The 21,164-nt window shown below is 37.2% G+C and overlaps 1 long non-coding RNA gene across 1 annotated transcript in view; it reads left to right on the forward strand.

Annotated features, from left to right (window-relative positions):
* Positions 1-9,869, forward strand: part of LOC136792418 (uncharacterized) — a 188,076-nt gene extending 178,207 nt beyond the window's left edge. Inside the window, exon 4 of the long non-coding RNA XR_010836190.1 lies at positions 9,692-9,869. This is a non-coding gene — a long non-coding RNA (uncharacterized lncRNA). The remainder of the gene's footprint in view (positions 1-9,691) is intronic.
* The last annotated feature ends 11,295 nt before the right edge of the window (positions 9,870-21,164 follow it).

The following is a 21,164-nucleotide window of genomic DNA, read 5'->3' on the forward strand; positions in this document are numbered from 1 at the left end:
TCTTAATTGGACAAAAGTCAAAGATATTAAAACAGTATTGGGGTGACTATTTTATGATTAGTACATAGTATTTTGCCTTTTATCATAATGCTTGTAAACAAATATGAAGATTATCATTTGATTGTTTATGAAAAAGTTTGAAGTTTGTTCTTTCTCCTAAATATGAGAAAATTATGAGTCCAAATATGAGATAATCACAAACAGGATTCTATTTCCTATAATAGTAGTTGAAAGGTCATTTATTTTCAGAGGGTGGGTGAAGTTGATGAAACGTTAAAGCAATAGGTAATGAATTTCTAGAGTTATAACCAACTCCACATCTGTATAGTTTTAAATCACATCTCTAACACTGTACACAAAAATAAACTCAAAAGGTATTAAAGACCTAAATGTAAGACCAGATACCATAAATCTCTTAGAGGAAAACATAGGCAGAACACTCTCTGACGTAAGTTGCAGCAAGATCTTTTTTGATCCACCTCCTAGAGTAATGAAAATAAAAACAAAAATAAACAAACAGAACCTGAGTACACTTAAGAGCTTTTGCACTGCAAAGGAAACCACCAACAAAACAAAAAGAAAAGCTGCAGAATGGGAGAAAATATTTGCAGAGTAACTGACAAGGGATTAATCTCCAAAGTATACAAACAGCACATGCAACTCAACATCAAAAAACAACCCAATCAAAAAATGGGCAGAAAATCTAAATAGACATTTCTCCAAAGAAGCCATACAGATTGCCAACAGACACATGAAAAGATGCTCAACATCACTAATTATTAGAGAAATGCAAATCAGAAGTACAATGAGGTACCACCTCACACCGGTCAGAATGGCCATGATCAAAAATATCTATGAAAAATAAATGCTGGAGAGGGTGTGGAGAAAAGGCAACCTTCCCACACTGCTGGTGGGAATGGGGGTACAGCCACTATGGAGAACAGTATGGAGGGTCCTTAAAAAACTAAAAATAGAGCTACCATATGATCCAGCAATCACACTCCTGGGCATATATCTGGAGAAAACCATAATTCAAAAAGATACATGCATCCCAGTGTTCATTGCAGCACTATTTAAAATAGCCAGGGCATAGAAGCAACCTAAATGTCCATTTAGGAATGGATAAAGAAGATGTGGTACATATACACAATGTAATATTATTCACCCATTACAAAAGAACAAAATAATGCCATTTGCCGTGACATGGATGTACCTAGAGATTGTCATATTGAGTGAAGTAAGTCTGGAAGAGAAAGACAAATATCATATGATATCACTTAAATGTAAAATCTAAAAAAAAATTGTACAAATGAACCTATTAACAAAACAGAAATTGAGTCATAGATGTAGAAAACAAACTTACAGTTTCCAAAGGGGAAGGGGGGAGGGATAAATTGGGAGATTGGGACTGACATATACACACTACTGTATATGAAATAGATAAGTAATAAGAAGCTACTGTATAGCACAGGGAACTCTATTCAATACCATGTAATGACCTATGTGGGAATATAATCTAAAAAGAACAGACATATGTATATGTATGACTGACTTATTTTGCTGTATAGCAGAAACTTAACACAGCATTGTAAATCAACTATAGTCCAATAAAAAAATAATTAAAAAATAAAATAAAACTACCTTAGTTGCAGAAGAAAATTTTAAAAAATACTGTTCAGACATAACAAAATTCCTAAATAAAGCATGTCTATGGATGGAATGAAGCCCTGAAACCAACAGGGTGAGGCACCCATCATACAGAATAATTTTAAACTATAATAATGAAAGTGCACAGAAGCAAGGTAAATTACTTAAAAAATAAAACTATGTTCCTATTAAATACTGGGTCAAAAAGTAAATTAGGGGCTTCCCTGGTGGTGCAGTGGTTGGGAATCTGCCTGCCAATGCAGGGGACGCGGGTTCGTGCCCTGGTCTGGGAAGATCCCACGTGCCGCGGAGCGGCTGGGCCCGTGAGCCACGGCCGCTGCGCCTGCGCGTCCGGAGCCTGTGCTCCGCAATGGGAGAGGCCACAGCAGTGAGAGGTACCTTTCACTGTTGTTTTTTTTTTTTTTGAGGTACCTCAAAAAAATAAATAAATAAATAAAATAATTGCAAATAATTTATAAAATTATAAAAATGATAACATTATTTAAAGAATTTTTTATAATTATAAAATTTATAATAATAAAGTCAAGATTCCACATAAATATAAAATTATTGCACACATTTTTAAACAAAAAACTATTAAAATAAATTAATATTATAAGATAGTAGAAAAATAACAGCTAAATAAACCTAGAAAAAGCAAATAGGAGAAACTAACACAACATTGTAAAGCAATTATACACCAATAAAGATGTTTAAAAAAAGAGAGGAAATAGAAATTAATAAAATTGGATTAGAGTTTCAAAATAAGAATGGTCATTGTAAACTGAAAAAAAATTATTATTTACAGGTAATATTTGTCTTCCAAGGGCACATGGGAAATATCTGAAAAACATCTATTAGAAAAGAAAAATACAAGTAGCTTTCTAGTTACAAAATAAACATTCACAAAATAAAATTTATTTACGTACTAGAAAATCTCAGGAAATTAATGAGCATAAAATATTGTCTTTTAAAATTCTACCAATTTATTCAAAATAACGTGTAACCATCTTGGCAAGAAATATAAAAAAAATATAGCTATCTCTAAAATCTTTGCTAAGAGATCTTAAAAGAAGACATACAAAGTGGAGAACAGAGGCTTATTTTCTTGAAAATCAAACCATAATATTGTAAAAATTCTTCTCAATAAATATTTATAAATATTAAATGTACTTGCAGATAATATCCCCATAGATTGTTTTTAAATTACTTTGAAGTTTATTGATGGGATAAATAGGAATGAATAGGTTTATTTCTGAAACAGTGATAAATGAGACACTCCTATCTCTAGAAAATGTAAGACTGTAATGTAAAGACAAAATAATTAGCTTCTGGTTATAGGTAGTAGATTAAACATATGCATTTTTCTTTGCTCTTTATTGAATGCCCTAAAAAAAAAAAAAAGTAAAAATATGTTTTCTTAAGTCAAGAAATTACAGGAATAAAGGTACTGAAAGAGAAGATGGTAGAAACAAAATTTGAGAACTTAAAAGCAGGAGATAAGTGGTAAATGACTTAGCAGAATCCAGAAAACAGAATCCTTAGCAGGCAGTGTAGCAAGTTCAGTTTCACTGCAGAACCTCCTGAGGCCCAGGAATCAATCGAATCCCATATTTCTGGAAGTGAGAGTGAAAGTAGGGCAAACAGGAGGATTGGTTAAAACTGCAATAAAAATAAATTAGGCCTCCAAATCCCCTCCCTGATTCCAGGCAGAGGGGTCACTCTTAACTCATTGTCTCTTTTGCAAGAGACAGTGGGTTTTCTCTAGTGAAGATCACAGAATTCTGGCCTAGGAACCACTAGCACAGTTGAAGGCGAGATTCCAGCACTTAAAGTAAACAGGGGCCTCAGTGAACCTTTACTCATTGAAATTTTGACATACTTAGCACGCCTTCCCCACTGAGTTCCCAGAATATTGACACATTATACCGTGTGGATAGCTGAACGAAAGATTCTTTTCTGGGAACATTTTAGACCAAGATAAAAGTTCTAAAGGTACACTAGGGCCAAAGTAACCCTTCTAAACTAGGTTCCATGGGAGAAGTAAGCCCAAATGCTCTAAAGCTTCTATTATACAAGAAGAATTCAACTATCTTCTTGGAATCTAGAATGATACTAGCTAAACAACTCCCTTGAGAAAGTGAGAAAATAGTCATGCTTAAACCTTCTGTGGTGCTTATTTCTCTCCCAGAACCCTGTTGAGAAAGACCGGGCCTACAGCAAAGTCCCCAATCTATAAAGGCCACCCACACATAGAAAATGTTGATCAGCTTCTTTGTGTTCTTCTCTTATGTATGAAAAATGGCAAGGAGGGTGTCTGAAGAAATGTCTAATATAAAAGAAGAGACACCCCAAAAAACAAGCAAACAAAGAGGAGAAAAACCTTAGAAAACCAGACTCTGTGGGGTCTCTAAAATATTGTATCTATGGAACAAGAAAAAGGTGCTTTGACAAATAAATATTTGAGAAATAAGAACTCTGGAAACCATCTGTTGGCAGAAATGAAAAAAGTTAACAGAATGATAAGAAGATGAAATTGATACAATATCCTGGGAAGCAGAACAAACATAGAAAAATGAAGAAAAGTAGTGAAAAGATTTTTTCTTTAAATCAGTTCAGTTGGGCTTCCCTGGTGGCGCAGTGGTTGAGAGTCCGCCTGCCGATGCAGGGGACGCGGGTTCGTGCCCCGGTCCGGGAAGATCCCACGTGCCGCGGAGCGGCTGGGCCCGTGAGCCATGGCCGCTGAGCCTGCGCGTCTGGAGCCTGTGCTCCGCAACGGGAGAGGCCGCAGCAGTGAGAGGCCCGCGTACCGAAAAAAATAAATAAATTAAAAAAAAAAAAAAGAATCAGTTCAGTTTAGGAGGTCTAACATGCAAATTAGAGTTCTAGAAAGATAAAATCAGTAAAGGAAATCATCAAAAAATTTTCCCAGAATCAGAATCACAAACTTTCATTTTGAAATGACTCATTCAACAGAATAGGAAAAAAATAGACCCATACTAAAAGTACATTTTCATACAATTTTAAAATTCAAGGGACATCCTTCTACTGTATTTACAGGCTTCTTCCTGATTCTCCAGTCCTTTCACACACTAACTTGTACTCAATTTTCACTTCCTCAGAAAAGTATTCCTGACTTTTCTTTTGGAGCTTCCTCACAAGCTTCCAGTTAGTGCAGATTCTCCTATTTTTGTCCCTCATGACATTGTAAACTCTTCTTTGTAAAGTGGACACTGGTTCTAATTGCTCCTTGTATTGTCACCTCCAGGAGTTCAGGGACCACGTGGGTTTTTTGATCCACTGTACTCCTATAGCACCCAGCATACTGACTGTAAACGGGAGCTTGCTATGCATTTGTGGAATAACTGAATTAAATACCGCAATTTAGCACAAAAATGCAAACCATAAGCCAACTTTAAATATCATGAATTTTAAAATCCTAAATCATATATTTGCAAATAAAATTCAGCCATACATTAAAGAATTGATTCACCATAATTTACCAACAATTATTCTGGAATGCAAATATTAAGACAATGTATCTAATTAACATGACAAAAATATGTGATTACCTCACCACCAGAAAAGATGATTATCTTCAATATCAGGAAGTCTAGAAATAGACCCCATTATTAAATAAATTATATACTTTAAAAATAAAACAGAAATAGAAGAATAAACACGAGACCAATAGTCATCATTATGTTTGTCAGTAAAGCAATATTAATTCCCTTTAAAGTAAGGAACAAGAAAAATGTGCTTATTTTCTCAACCATTATTTAACATTGTTCTTTGTGGTGTAGAGACGGCAATTGAAAAACTAAATGAAAAATTATAGAAAAATCTTTCAGTAGGATCAAATTCTTTTAGAACATGTCTACAAGAACCAGTAGGAAAGGTATAATGAGAACGTGAAAGAAGATTCTATTTACAATAGCAAAAACAAATATAAAGAAGTTAGGAATGAAATCATGTAAATGAGTAGTCAGAGATATTGGAGGAAAACCAGTAGTGAGGCATCATTAGCTAAAACAGAAAAGAATGTTTTAAGATGGAGAGAATTAAGAAGAGTGTCAAAAGCTGGTTAAGTTCCAGTAAAATGGGGACCTCAATATAAACCTTGGATATCAAGAAAAAGAGGTAATTGGACCTTTAGTGAAAATTCTATATGAAGAAAACCACAAATTTTTACTGAAGAACATAAAATATTTAGCCAATAAGTAGGTATGCTCTGTTTCACGATAAGAAGAATTTTAGTTTCCTAAAACTAATATTTTAAGTTACTGCAATTTCATTCGATGTCAAATTGTTGTTTTATAAACTCATTAATAAACTCTAAAGGTTTAGATTATTTATCAGCATGATAATATACATCTATGTTAGCCCAAATTCTTTATCCTTAATAGAGAAACACTAGAAGATTTTCTAGTTAAATGAAGAAAAAGAAAAAGATACTGTTATTTTTTGACATTTTACTGGCAGTAAAGTAAGCTATGCAAATTGCACAAGAGATAAACCTAGGGGCTTCCCTGGTGGCGCAGTGGTTGAGAATCCGCCTGCCGATGTAGGGGACACGGGTTCGTGCCCCGGTCTGGGAAGATCCCACATGCCGCGGAGCGGCTGGGCCCGTGAGCCATGGCCGCTGAGCCTGTGCATCCGGAGCCTGTGCTCCGCAATGGGAGAGGCCACAACAGTGAGAGGCCCGCGTACCACACACACACACAAAAATAATAATAATAATAATAATAAAAAACCTATCACTATTTGCAGATAATGAGAGCATGTAACATAATTCAGTAAGGTAGCAAGGCAAAAAATTAATATACAGAGATCAATGTCATGTATATAAGCATAATCTAATGTGAATAAAAAGCCTTAATTTCCAATAGTCACGCAAAATATAAATTGCCAGGAAAGAAACTTAGTTATAAATGTGTAAAGCCCTTATGAAGAAAAAATTTTAAATACTCCTAAAGACACAGGGGAAGGTTTAAACAAGTTGAAATACATAACATGCTCTTATTTGAAAATTCCAACATCAACATTATGTTATTACCCCTAAGTTATTTTTCACAACTTTATTATGTTTCTAATTTTAAAAAAAAGATAATTTCATTAGAAATGAAAATTTGATGTAAAATAAGTATAGAAGTATAAACAAAAAGGAAGTCTCAGAAGAAAAGAGCAGTGGGTGGGAGATGCACTGCCAGATGTTCAAATGTGTTATAAAATCTCAACAGGTAAACAGTAGAAAATGCACATGAAGAGAGAGATCAATGGAATTAGAAAAGAAAGCCCAGGAATAGAAGTCAGTATAAGTTGCAATTTAATATATGATCAAGGTGGCACATCAAATCATTGGAAAAACAGGGTTGGAACAATTTCATAGCCAATTAGACCAAAAAAAATTAGATCCGTACTTCAAATCGTATAGCAGATAATTCCAACAGAATCAGTAGTTTATATTTTTAAATGACATAATAAAAATATAAGAAGAAACCATACAATTCTTTTAAAAAATTTTAGTTAGTTAATTAATTAATTTATTTATTTATTTTTGGCTGCTTTGGGTCTTAGTTGCTGTGCCTGGGCTTTCTCTAGTCGCGGTGAGCGGGAGCTACTCTTCGTTGCGTTGTGTGGGCTTCTCATCGTGGTGGCTTCTCTTGTTGTGGAGCACCGGTCCTAAGCGCACGGGCTCAGTAGTTGTGGCGCACGGGCTCAGTAGTTGTGGCGCACGGGCTTAGTTGCTCCGCGGCATGTGGGATTTTCCCAGACCAGGGCTCGAACCCGTGTCCCCTGCATTGGCAGGCGGATTCTTAACCACTGTGTCACCAGGGAAGTCCTAGAAATCATACAATTCTTTATAACTTTCAAGAAAAGAAGGCCGTCTGATGACTCAGACTTCTGAAGCCGTAAATAAAAGATAGATATGATTTAACCACAGTTTTAAAAAATTTTGAAAGTGTAAGTTCAAAGGACTCTTATTTATAAAGAGTTCCTAGAAAAAAGAAAACTCCATTAAAGAAATGAAGAAACCAGGCTGAAAAATGCCATACACTATGAATAAATAATCGCTACAAAAGAAATAAAATGACCCTTAAGCATGGGAAAGGTGTTTAGTATTCCCCATATAAGAAAAGTGTAAGTGTGATATCATTTTTCACTGTCTGATTAGCAAAAATCCAAAACTAGAAAATGCACAGTGTTAGTAACGCATGAAGGAAACGAGTGCCATATACATTGCTGGAGAGAGGGTAAATGTTTATAACCCCATAGAAAAGGCAATTTGGTAAGAACTATCAAAATTATAAATATGCTTGTGCTTTTTGAACAAATGATTTTATTCCTGGTAGATTAATTCTTCTCATACAGTTATCGTGCTAATTTGGGTATGTACAAGTTTAATCATGGTAGTCCTGCTTATAATGGCAAATGACTGGAAAAATATAAATGTCCATTAATAGGGGACTAGTTATATAAATTATGGTACCTCCATAAAAATACAACCAAATTGTAAAAAAAAGAATATACTAAAATGCCCATATACTAAAATGAAGATATCCTCAAGTTATACTGTTAAGTGATAAAAGTATACTGTTAAGGAGTAGCTTTTGTTTAAAAAAGCAGAAAATTAAGAATCTATAATTGCTTTAACATGCACAAAGAAATTCAGAAGGATATAGGTGAAAAAATGTTAGTGTTTACTGGTCTGCAGGACGAGGGTGGCATGGGAACCAGGAAAATGGCAAACGGGATGAGAGGAAGAACTTCCACTCTATACCTCTTAACACTTTTTGGCTTCTGACTACCATGAATGTTAAAAATATTTATTGTCATATTGACAAATGATTTTGAAATTTACCAGGAAGAATAAGTTATTAGGAATACACAAAATTGCAAATAAGATGCCTTCCCCTATTGAATATTAAAACACCCTCTAAGAATGCAACTGTGCATTAAAAATAAAACTGTGGGGCTTCCCTGGTGGCGCAGTGGTTGAGAGTCTGCCTGCCAATGCGGGGGACATGGGTTCGAGCCCTGGTCCGGGAGGATCCCACATGCCGCGGAGCCACTAAGCCCGCGAGCCACAGCTACTGAGGCCCGTGCGCCTAGAGCCTGTGCTCTACAACAGGAGAAGCCACCACAATGAGAGGCCTGCGCACCGCAGCGAAGAGTGGCCCCCGCTCACCGCAACTAGAGAAAGCCCGCGTGCAGCAACGAAGACCCAACGCAGCCAAAAACAAATAAATAAATTTATAAAAAATAAAATAAAATAAAATAAAACTGTGTTATATTGGCCCAATAAGAGTCGGCATGGCAATGGCAAAGAACATAGAGATGTACCTACATATTACAAGATATAGTATATGAGAAATATGATAAATGTCAGGAGAAAGGATTGATTATTCAATAAATGGTAATGAAATTAACAGGCAACAATAAGAAAAATAATACACTTAGAGCCCTACCTCATACTGTATTGTAAACTAATTCTAAAAGGACAAAAGATTAAAAATTAGACATTTTCAATAATGGTCCTAGTGCCAAGAGAATTCTAGGTATTGTTTCCGAGGATGGGGTGATTATATTTGGAATCCATGTTCTAAAACCACTTAAAACGTTCTGTGAGTGAGCTTTCAGAGAACCCTGCTGATATTGGACTACTTTGCTAAAAGGGTTCTTGATTTGCACTGGAACTCCAAACCTAGATTCTCAGCACGAAATCATCTTTCCTCCACTCTTTTTTTCTCAGTATCATGAATTTTTATTTTACTGCTAAGTGCACTGCCTTTGTCTAACAGTTTATCTTGTAAATTTAGCAGAAGACTATAAAAAATAAAACTTTCATCTTAGTATTTATTTTCCCTTTCCTTTCTCTGCTCTCCTTCCTATTTATTGTGGACTTTAAATCATCAACCCTCAAATCTGTCAATTATACAAAAAGAGAAAGTTGTGCAAACAAGTAAGGTGTCTGGACATACCAGGAGTATTCCTCCTAATTTTTGTTTGTTTGCTTCCTTGCTTCCTTGTTTTAATAAAGCAGAGGTAGGGCTTCCCTGGTGGCGCAGTGGTTGAGAATCTGCCTAAGGCAGGGGACACGGGTTCGAGCCCTGGTCTGGGAAGATCCCACATGCCGCGAAGCAACTGGGCCCGTGAGCCACAACTACTGAGCCTGCGCGTCTGGAGCCTGTGCTCCGCAACAAGAGATGCCGCGATAGTGAGAGGCCCGCGCACCGCGATGAAGAGTGGCCCCCGCTCGCCGCAACTGGAGAAAGCCCTCGCCCAGAAACGAAGACCCAACACAGCCAAAAGTAAAGTAAAATAAATAAATGAATAAAAGAAATGCATTTCCATTTTTAAAAAAAAAAAGAAGCTTCGAGCTTCATGTTTAAATAAATAATAAATAAATAAATAAATAAAGCAGAGGTAGGGTGTATAGATGGAGTCAAAATATACCTGGGCTCAATTCCCATATTTACGTGTTACAGGAGAGATCACAGACACCTTGCTTAATTGTGCTAAGATTCAGATTCCTCACCTATAAACTAGGGATAACACCCACCTCATATAATTGTTGTGAGAATTAAGTAAATTTCACTGTAATACTAGGTATCTTGGTACTAACCATACATCTTAGTTGTTTATTTTCTCTTTTATATACCTAAAATTTTTGGCAATTATGAATATTGGTACTGTTTCCTTCAAAAGGATGATGTGAAAAGCAACAGTGGCTTCAGCAATCTAACAGCCTCTGTGAGAATGCTTGTCTGTTGTTATGCAAATCTTACTATCACCCTTTTGATGTAGGTCACACAAATGTATTCTAGACCCAGAAAAAGTAATGTTTTTCCCTGGCTGTGATTCCATGGGGATACTCTCAGGCCGAGAAGCTGAGTTCTTTGGAACCATCCTCCCATTCCAGAAACCACACAGGGTGCTGCCCAGCTGCCCACAGAGATATGTACTCCTGCGCATGGGAAGACATAATCTCTGTGGAGCCGACCCGAAGAGACGGGTTATAGAGTCAGTCAGGAAGATTAGGAAACGGATTGTGAGTACCAAACGCTCTTGTTCAGGAACCCACCCGAGGCCCGGGGGCCAGCCCAGTGCCCAGAGCAGCACTGCCAGCTCCCACTGCAAACTGTAACCAGATGCATTGCTCCCCAGGAAGGGATCTGCTTCAGGACTGCACACCTGGCAGCAGGTGCGCCCTTCCTGAAAGCACACTGGTAACCTATGCAAATCAGTGCTTTAAAGGCTTGGTGAATACAGCTCTGACAACACAGCAATTTCTCCAGCTTTAGCCACAAGTTTGGAAACCTAAACCTACATGGTATACAGCGGCATCCACCCAGCCAAAGTTACCTAGCCCAGTCCGTCTAACTTCTGATTAAAGTAATGCATATACTTGGTGAGAATAAGGAGTTCCGAGGGCATCGCGGACGCCAGAAATTACTAGACCCCCATGATAAAGAACCATGGGTCAGGTAAGAGTGGTGCTTCTCTCGTGATGAACAAAAAGCAAGGCCCTTAGAGCTGGATCTGGGCTGTCTTAGATATGGTGGGTGATTGGTATAGATGCACTGATATTCTTCCTCAGATTTTGTCCGATAAGAATTAGCAAGGGTTTGTACAGAGGTGCTACAGAGAACAGAGAGGAATTTCTTTAAGGAAGATAAGACAGTTCATTTTCTTCAAAAATCCAGTGTGTTTGTATATCTTCTCATCCATGGGTCCATAGCAAGAGGTAACAAAGGGAAACCAGATAGGGTTGAAGGGAAAGAGAGAAATTCCCTTCCCTGAGGTCTCATCACCTGGTCTCAGTGTGCACACGGGGCTGTCTCCCACCATCTTTAAACACGTCATTTTGAAATGTATTTGGAACAAAACCAAGAGTTTTGTTTCAAATACCAACAGATATTTATGTGGTTTAGCAATGTGACAGATGCTTATAGATTTCACTCTTAATGTGAGATGATTTCTGACTGAAGTCTTTAGGACATCTACTCGAAGAAAAGAAAAATGTCTTAAAGGCAGAGTACACAATGGCTATCACCCTATTGGGTTCAACTTTTAAAATAAACTTTTTTATAATAGATTTAGGGACCTAAATGTATAGAAATAGATTTAGATATACAGAGACGTTGCAAAGATAGTCCAGAGTTCCCATATATCCTGCACGTAGTTTCAACTACTATGAACATCTTACATTGCTACAATTCATTTGTCACAGCTAATGAACCAAAAATGCATTATTATCAACTAAATTCCATATTTTCATTAGTTTTCTCTAGGACACTGTATTACATTTAGTTGTCATGTCTTCTAAGGCGTCTCTTGGCCGTGACAGTTTTTCAAACTATTGTTGTTTCTGATGACCTTGAGAGTTATGAGGAGTACTGATCAGATATTTTGTAGACAGTCCCCTCCATTGGAGTTTGTCTGATGTTTCTCTCATAACTGGACTGAGGTTCTGAGTTTTGGGAAAGGAGACACCAGAGGTGAACTGCCATTCTTATCACATCATATCAAGAGTACATGCTGTCAAGTCTACAAACAGTAAATGCTGGAGAGGGTGTGGAGAAAAGGGAACCCTCCTACACTGTTGGTGGGAATGTAGATTGGAACAGCCACTATGGAGAACAGTATGGAGGTTCCTTAAAAAACTAAAAATAGAGCTACCATATGATCCAGCAATTGCACTCCTGGGCATATATCTGGAGAAAACCATAATTTAAAAAGATACATGCACCCCAATGTTCATTGCAGCTCTATTTACAACAGCCAAGACATGGAATCCACCTAAATGTCCATCTATGGATGAATAGATAAAGCTGTGATGTGTGTATACACACACACACACACACACACACACACACACACACACACAGACACACACAGACACACATATACATATAATGGAATATTACTCAGCCATAAAAAAGAATGAAATAATGGCACTCACAGCAATATGGGTGGACCTAAAGATTATCATAGTAAATGAAGTATGTCAGACAGAGGAAGACAAATATCATATGATATCACTTATATGTGGAATCTAAAAAAAAAAATGATACAAATGAACTTATTTACAAAACAGAACAGACTCACAGACTTAGAAAACAAACTTACGGTTTCCAAAGGGGAAAGGTGGGGAGGAATAAATTAGGAGTTTGGTATTAATATACACACACTACTTACTGTATATAAAATAGAAAATCAACAGGACCTACTGTATACCCCAGAGAACTCTACTCGATATCTTACAATAATGGATATGGAAAAAGAATCTGAAAAGGAATAGATATATGTACATGTACATGTATAACTGAATCAGTTTGCTGTACACCTGACACTAACACAACACTGTAAATCAACTATCAACTATACTCCAATATAAAATAAAAAATTTTTTAAAAGGGTACATGCTATCAAATTGGATCATCACTGATTAGGTTAACCTTCATCACCTGTGTCAGATGTGTTGTCAGTTTCTCTACTGTAAAGTCACCCTTCTTTCCCCTTTTCCATATTATATTCTTTGGGATCAAACAAATAAGCACAGCCCACACTTGAAGAGTGAAGGATTTATGCCTCACTTCTTTGAGGTGAGAGGGACTACATAAATTATTTGGAATTCTTCTATACAAGAGATTTGTATCTTCTCCTCCATTTTCTTAGTGCATCACTTATTTATATTACTGTGGACTCATGAATATTTATTTTATGCTTTGGGTAATAATGTAATACTACTCTGTTGTTGTTGCTGCTCCCATGGCTCCAGGTTTGACCATTAGGAGCTCTTTCAGTTGACTCCTGTGTTCCTTTGACAAGCATTCACTGTTTCCTTCTTAGATCCCGTCATTACTCTCTGCCACTACAATAGGCCCCAGGCTCATTTTGTATATTCCGTGGCCTAGCAGGAGATTGTTTTTCAGCCTAGCTGTGTTATTCTAAGTTTTCCATAACATACTTTCCTATACAGAGTTAAACTATAACTTCAGAGGAACAATGTTTTGCAGACTAGTTCTCACTAAATCTAGTCAAAGTAAAACAATACCCTTCAGTATATTCAATGAAATGTAACATTGCATCCAGTGCATTTTACTTATTCTCTGCTTTCATGGGCTGTGTCTGAGAGACATCTTCGAATTCTCCACAGCTGATAGGTAAAGAAGATATTATTCAAGCTTCCTAAGATACTGGGAAATATTTCTTACCAAAAGAAGCAAGAAAGAAAAAAAGACAAAACAAGGAGAAAATAAATTTTTAAAGGTGAGGGAAAATATGAAGCCAAGAAAATGGATAAATATTAGGAATGTCCAGAGGGGCTGACAAAATCTAGATGGTGTGGGGAAGGATGAAGCCAGGTATGGGGTCAGAGTAGCCACAGATATGTGAAAAGTGGGTACAATGAGCAATGGGTGATACCATTAAGCAGACTTCTGGAATAGAAATTGTCTGTTGTAGAGATCCTGAAACTTTTATAGGATGAGGATGTCAGCTAGAGAGAGCACTGATTTTAAAAGTCAAGTTTTAAATCTTGGATTTTTACTCCTATAAAAGAGAAATTTTCTTAGTACTCTTACATCAACTATAGCCAAAGTTTTAGCACTAAACTAACAAAAATTTCATTTGACTGCCTAAGTATTCAATGGGCTACCCATCCCTGTGGAGGACCCCTTCTAGGTACAGTGAGTAAAGCAGTGAAAGAAACAAAGTACCCAAAATTGGGAAACTTACATTCTAGTGGGGAGAGATAAGCATAATAACAATAATAATAAGAGTAAGAGTAAGAGTAGAAAAAGTAGTCGGATGGTAGTTATAAGTACTAAAAGGAAAAAAGAAACAGAAATGAAGATGTAATGATGGAATAGAGGATGCAAGTTCTACTTTATGTATAAGGGGAAGAGAATATCTTTGTAAGAGCTATTGGAGTAGAAACCTAAGGAAGTGAGGAAGTAAGATTTGTGGAAAAGCAGGAGAACAATATTCTAGGCAGAGGAAAAGCAAATGCAAAGGCTGTGAAGTGAGCAATTTGACTGGTTAAGGAATACCAAGAAGACCAGTGAGGCAGAGATGAGGGAAGTACCTGAGAAGGGAGGAACAGAATCTGTCATGTCTTGTAGGACTTAAGAGAAATGGGAAGCTATTGGAGGATTTTTAAAATATAAATGACATGGTGTGACATGTTTTAAAGGCTCATCGGGCTGCTCTATATAGATTACAATGGGTGAGAGAAGGAGGGAAATCAAGGATGTTTTCTGGTTTATTTTTTTGTTTTTATTATTATATACTTATTATTATTTTTTTTAACTAATGAGAACCCACTGTACAGCACAGGGAACTCTACTCGATGCTCTGTGGTGACCTAAATGGGAAGGAAATCTAAAAAAGAGCGGATACATGTATACATACGCTGGATTCACTTTTCTACACAGCAAGAAACTAACAAAACATTGTCAAGCAACTATACTCCAGTAAAAATTAATAGAAAGGGATTTTTAAAATGTAGGTTTTACTATAATTCATGTAAGGTGAGCCCAACATATTAGGACACTACTGCCATTGAAAAGATTGTTACAGTTCCCAAAAGGAAGGGGCACTGATTGTGGTTTCTGTGGGAAGAGAAAGGCAATGCAGGGTACGCAGGTATTGAATTGGCTAGTTTGAATAATTTCAGCAAGCTATGTAGGGGACGCCTCTGGTAGTTTGGAAGCTGGCCCTAGGGTGATTAGGGCAGAGAGAGAACGGTCTGGGATGTAAGATGTCCGTAGGAGATGGCTGAAGGCATGCGCTTGGGTTGGTTGGCTTGCTTGTGAAAGGAGCACCCGCAGGCCAGTACTATCTCTAAGAAATTAGCTAGCCCTGGGAGGGCAAGCTCTCCAGTGTCAGCAAGACCTCAGATGCCAAAACCCCAAATAAATATGCATAGTTAATAGAGAAAGGAAGCAGAAAAAATACTTAGTGACCCAAGCAAGAGAAAATGAAGAGAAATTACTGAGTTTGGGTACACTTTGCAAGTACAGCTGGCAGACTTTGAAGATGATTTAGGGGTGGCAAGTGAGAAAAAAAGAGGGAAGTCAATGATGATTCCAAGATTTGGGGTCTGATTTACTAAAAGAATGGAGTTTCCATTGACTAAGATGGAGAAGGCTATGGAAAGGAAAATATGAAGAGTTTGGTTTTGAACTTTTTAATTTTATGAATCCTAGTAGATATTTAGATATCAGCTAGGCAATTGGATGTGTGAGTCTGGAGTCCAGGAGATGGTCTTGGCTGGAGCTACAAACTGGAGTCACCAGTATATACATTACATCTTAAACCATAGAAATACTTCAGAATCAGTTTAGAATTGATAAATAAATGTATGAGGACAGAGACAGGGTTGCTCAATTGTATGCACTTCAGGAACAGGAAAAGAATCCAAAAAATAAAAATAAAAGAATCCAACAAAGAAATGGAAAGGAGCTGCCAAACAACAACAAAAAAGGAGACCAAATTGAGAGTGGTCTTGTTTGCTGCGGGATCTGAATCTTGGTCTTCCTGTCTATACTGGGTTTCTATAGTCTTCCACTAACTTTATCACTGGATGTGGTAATGTTAGGAGACACATCAAGAATTCCATGAGATCGAGACATGTTTTCCTGCCTCAGCAATCATAATGATTAATAATGAAAGTCGATCACCCTAGCCAATGTAGCCTTTTTGGCTTTAGGGTCCGGTAGTATTAGGTGCCCAAGATGGCACTGTGGTGTCCCAACTTCCAGTTGAGTGAAACTATTGTTGTTACTCAACCTTTAAACCATATTCCACTAAACAGAACACCAAATGACATACTTAGTTATATTTCTTTGTAGTAAAATTGCTGTACTTTTCTAAATTCATGTTAGACTTCTGGGAACTTAATACAGTGAAGAGTTACTTAATGTGAATGATGTTTACAACTTATAAAATGCCATTGCAGTGGAAAAGGTTGAAGAAAATATCCTACGGGTATTGTCAGCCTTTCACTGCGGGAACTATAAAAGATGAAATATTCCATACTGTTGAAGTAATTAGAAGTAATTCATAAACACACATGCACAGGAAAAGATGATGCAATTTTTGTCCTTCAGATACTACCACTTGCGTGCCAGGTAAGACTGCCTCTGCTTGAGTTTCCCTGAAACTTTAAAATATTCATGGCCAAAGCAGCCATACCTTCTCTGATCTAAGTACTGTGAAGGAGAGAGAAGTTGACAATAACTTTTCCCGTTTTCCTCCAAGTATGTATTTGGGTTTTGCTGAAAATGGAAAAGTAAGCTCAATTTTCTTTCCTTTCTCCATTATCTCTCTTTCCACAGGAAGATGGGGCAGGCCCGCAAAATCATAAAATCATTGTGTGTTTAGACAAAGACCAGAAGCGTCTCTATGTGGGACGTTCCCCATCTGGGCCGCTGTACCAGAATTAACAACGAATGTTCTCTCTGTGCACACTCTTCTCTCCTGACACCATCTCCCCACACACGGAAATTGCTTCCTCTCTACTCAGTTTGAAGGGATGTAATGATAAGGCTTAATGCAAAACTGACCCAGTCAGAAGGCTTTTGTTCTGTTCTCAGGAAAACTCTCCTCAGCGTGACAGAATAATCACTTGGGAACAATGGGTGGAAACAAAGAACAGAAATGATTTCCACCTCAAAATGCTAATGCACCTGTTAATTCCCTGACACAGTCATTTTTAAGTCAGCACTTAAAAATAAATCTTATTCAAGAGATTCATTAACCCTGCCATGGTAGATATGAACTAGAAACAATACTTATTTACTGCATTGCAGAGTCAGCCATAACTAAGATATAATTTAGGGGACCCCAAAATGTGAGTTTTGATATTCAAAAAACTAATGAAAAACAAACTTTATCAACTCTGTAAGTTTCACTTGCGTAAGAAAATATTTTCATGTTTGATGTGTTTAATCACTGCACTAAAACTCTGATTAAAGATTGAAGACAAATTCAAACTTACCTCTATAACTTAGAAAGCAATTAATTTTTTACAATAATTTTTTTGGGGGGTTGGTATATGTTGTGATTCCTTCCTTATCTGAGAATATACGTATACTGCCTTCAGAGCGAATGGCAACTTAGCTTTATATGGAAAGCCAAGGTCACACATTCTCTTTTCCCCTTAAGATTCTGAAGAAGTTGCACCATTACCCTCAGATTTTTAGTACTAAGAAGTCCGAGGCCAGTCTGATTTTCCTGTTCTGTTGCTTAGGCTTAATCCTATATAAGTAACATGTAGACACTTCAAGGGAAAATATTTTGAAGTCAGTTTCATTCCATTAACTTCTTCTATAGTCAGGGGACTCTTTGGATATACAGATTCATATCTTGATGTTATTCGTAAGTGGGAGGGTTTTTTCCATTTAACTATATTTATATATTGCCATCTTTCCCCTCTGCCTTCTTGCTCACAAAATTTTCAGGAGTCACTGAGGTTCTTGTAGGGTTTCTCCCACTGGTACTGTCCAGTAACAATGATGTCTATTTTGAGGGAGAGTTGCAAGTTGATTCAGTGTGTCTGCTATCCATACTCTCTCAAGCACAAATTCCCAGAGTTTTAGTATACGGGAGATATTATTCCATCATCACCAGAAATGATGTGGGTTATCTTTAATCTGTGTCTTCTATTGGTCATTGCAATGAGAACTTGGAATCAGGGATTAAAGAGCACAGATGGGGCTCATTTTACTGTTTCCTGTAAGTACAACTGATACTTTTTAACCTATTTTTACCTTTGCATTAGAATAATACATAATGCATAAAATACAAGGTCTGTTGAAAGCTTAAAGGACATCTCGTTGACTTATTTGGTGCTCTTATTTCAATTTTCAAAATTATTTTATCAAAATCACTTTTGTCAGAATAATAGAGAAATCAGAATTAGAATAAAAAGCTATTTTGTACTGACCTCCAGACTGAAATGTCACTGAGATTCCCAAAATCCGATATTTAAATTCTCTGTATTAAATAAATAAATAAATAAATTAATTTTAATCTGAAACTTTAGATTGACTGGGGGAGGGAGCTTTCTCATGCAGAAGTTTCACACTCAACTGTTCACCCATAATACCATATTTAAGGGTAGTGACCCTCTGATGGATGTTTGTATTTTTAAAATAAAATACCTAAGTTTCTCATCATTGCTAAGATGGTGTAAACCAACTACACTCTACCTACCCATTGATTACAATTTAAAAATCTGGATGGACTACAAAAAGCAACTCCCAGGGCTTCCCCGGTGGCGCAGTGGTTGAGAGTCCGCCTGCCGATGCAGGGGACGCGGGTTCGTGCCCCGGTCCGGGAGGATCCCACGTGCCGCGGAGCGGCTGGGCCCGTGAGCCGTGGCCGCTGAGCCTGCGCGTCCGGAGCCTGTGCTCCGCGACGGGAGAGGTCACAACAGTGAGAGGCCCGCGTACCGCAAAAAAAACAAACAAACAAAAATTACTGCTACCGAGAAATCAGTCTATCTGTCAACCAAGTCATCTCCTGAGACAGACTATCCACAATAGTCAAGGCTTACCATAAATTGCGTCTCTTTTGGTAGTCACAAACCCATAAGATGGTCAGACAGGTACTAGTGTCTCTATATTTCATATGAGGAAACAACAAAGTGATATTTCCCCGAATGCAAAGCTAACATCATTAAAGAAGGCATTAGAACCTTGGCCTCTGTCAAGAGAATCTCTCAGGCATCCAAAGAACTTTAAAACCAAAAACTCCACAGTGCACTTCAGTCACTGCTTTTAATGGTGAAAAATCCCTTACAGTCAGAGATAGCATCCTTTTAGTTAACACAAATTCCTGGGGTATTTATGTAAGTCGAGGAAGGCTAAGAAAACTAGAATGTTTAAAAAATAATATTGTAAAAGCATCTTGAAAGCAGGGAAAACATTTGTAAATCAGCGCTCCTTGTTATGTATCTGGCTTAAAACAGAAAGTTAATATACTTTTTAAATAACTGAGTTTGTATGTCTTGGATTATTTATGTTACCTTTTTTTGTGTGGTATCTCCAGCTGTATAATGAGATACTTCAAAGTGAGAACTATTTGGAATGCCAAAGAAACAAATTTAATTATAGCATGTCATCTGAGGGAAACCCACAACAAACAAGGAAAAAAATGTATTTTAATAACTCAAGAAAAGTCATTTTGTAAAACAAAACTATAAATCTAGCCAGAAATTGATTCCAAGAACAAAAAAGCACCTGACCTTTATATTGTCTTCCTCTCCAATTAATGTGTGCCAAACCAATGCAAAAACTAATAAAGTCATTTAAATTACATTGGTAATGCTTTAAAACGTGGTTAAGAAAGCTCCAACTTCCTAATAATTGATATATCAAAACATCTTTTTTCGGGGTTTCCCTTGTGGCACAGTGGTTAAGAGTCCGCCTGCCAATGCAGGAGACATGGGTTCGAGCCCTGGTCTGGGAGGACTCCACGTGCTGTGGAGCAACTGAGCCCGTGCACCACAACTACTGAGCCTGCACTCTAGAGCCCGCGAGCCACAACTACTGAGCCTGAGTGCCACAACTACTGAGCTTGCATGCCTAGAGCTAGTGCTCCACAACAAGAGCAGCCACCGCAATGAGAAGCCTGCACACTGCAACAAAGAGTAGCCCCCGCCAGCCACAACTAGAGAAAGACTACACGCAGCAACAAAGATCCAACACAGCCAAAAAAATAAATTAATTAATTATTTTTTAAAAAAATCTTTTTTCCTAAAATACAAATTATAGTGTTTATTATAAAACATATCTCAGAACATAATTCATAATACAGAATTTTTAAAAATACATTTTAACTTCAAACTCCTGCCATCATGAAATAAAAAATAAATGCTCAGGCTTTTTAGCAAAAAAAAAAAAATAATAATCATCTGCAAAGCATCATCCATCCAAAGTGAAGAATAATGCAAGCAATAAGACTATATCTGAGGGGCTACCATTTTATATGAGCAGAAAATACAGAGACGATACAATGACTCAAATGCTTCAGATGAGTGGAAGGGCCACGCTGTGTGTGTGTGTGTGTGTGTGTGTGTGTGTGTGTGTGTGTGTGTCCTCCCAGCACAATGCTCGAGTTGCTGCTCACAGCTCAGTCCATCGCGTAGAACTAGTCAACAATACCTCGGATTTATTGGGCTTGGACCAGGTTACTAATTAAAAATAAAATTCTAGCTAAGTCATTAGGTTACTCACAAAGCCCTCTGTCCATGAAGGTTACTTTTTCTAAGAGAAAATTATTGTAATTCTACTACACGTTTCAGTATTTATCATTGACATTTTGTATTAATATACACTGTGAATTTCCTGAAAGAGAATAAAGCATGTAACATTTCCCAAACTTACTTGGTCATTGCATTAGTTTCCTATTGGTGCTGTAACCAATTAACAAAACCCAATGGCTTAGAACAATACAAAGCTACCCTTTTACAGTTCTGGGGTCCAAAATGTGCCAAGAGGGCT

Source organism: Kogia breviceps, chromosome 13 (assembly GCF_026419965.1).
Source record: "Kogia breviceps isolate mKogBre1 chromosome 13, mKogBre1 haplotype 1, whole genome shotgun sequence".
Classification (NCBI taxonomy): domain Eukaryota; kingdom Metazoa; phylum Chordata; class Mammalia; order Artiodactyla; family Physeteridae; genus Kogia; species Kogia breviceps.